This window comes from Arachis hypogaea, chromosome 13 (genome assembly GCF_003086295.3).
Source record: "Arachis hypogaea cultivar Tifrunner chromosome 13, arahy.Tifrunner.gnm2.J5K5, whole genome shotgun sequence".
Lineage (NCBI taxonomy): Eukaryota > Viridiplantae > Streptophyta > Magnoliopsida > Fabales > Fabaceae > Arachis > Arachis hypogaea.
In genome coordinates, this window is record NC_092048.1 from 42263253 (window position 1) to 42264214 (window position 962).

The following is a 962-nucleotide window of genomic DNA, read 5'->3' on the forward strand; positions in this document are numbered from 1 at the left end:
AGGAGCCCAGGAGGACCCAAATCAACATCTCAGTACATTCTTGAGGATTTGTGACACTGTAAAGTCCAATGGTGTGCACCCTGACACCTACAAACTACTTTTGTTCCCTTTCTCACTCAGAGATAAGGCAGCAAAGTGGTTGGAAGTATTTCCCAAAGAGAGTTTAACCACATGGGATGATGTTGTAAATAAATTCCTAGCAAGATTCTATCCTCCACAGAGAGTCAACAGGCTAAGAGCTAAGGTGCAAACTTTCAGACAGTAAGATGGTGAGACACTCTATGAGGCCTAGGAGAGATTCAAGGATTTGACAAGGAAATGCCCACCTGATATGTTCAATGAGTGGGTGCAACTACACATCTTCTATGAAGGGCTGTTATATGAGTCAAAGCAAGCAGTAGATCATTCTTCTGAAGGCTCACTCAACAAGAAGAAAACCATTGAAGAGAGGAGTACTTCTATGCTTTAGAAAGAACTCAAAAGAGAGGAGTGATGGAGCTCAACTCAATGGATGCCTTGCTGGCCCAAAACAAATTGATCACTGCACAACTAGCAGCCTTGACCAAGAAGATGAAAAGTAAACAAGTCTCAGCCATCCAAACCCAAGCCCCTCAACAAGAAGGAGATGCACCAGAAGTCGAAGGTGAATGGGAACAAGCTAATTATGTGAACAATTCTAGACCTCCATATGACCCCAACTCCAAGACATACAATGCAGGTTGGAAGAACCACCCAAACTTTGGGTGGAAAAACCAACAAAACCACAATCCATATCACACAAAACCATATCAAGCCAATCAATACCACAATCACAACCCTAACCATCAATCTAACAATAACAGACCCTACCACAATGCACAAAATACATCATATCATTCCACTCAACAAATACACAACAACCACCATCAAGATACATCAACCTCAACCATGCAACCATGTGAGATCAAAAGTAACTTTGAGAG

The 962-nt window shown here is 42.0% G+C and overlaps 1 non-coding gene across 1 annotated transcript; it reads right to left on the reverse strand.

The window, feature by feature from the left end:
• Positions 1-229: 229 nt before the first annotated feature.
• On the reverse strand, positions 230-336 carry LOC112738905 (small nucleolar RNA R71). Its single transcript, XR_003169854.1, has one exon. It is a non-coding gene; the product is annotated as a small nucleolar RNA R71 (small nucleolar RNA).
• Between the last annotated feature and the right edge of the window lie 626 nt (positions 337-962).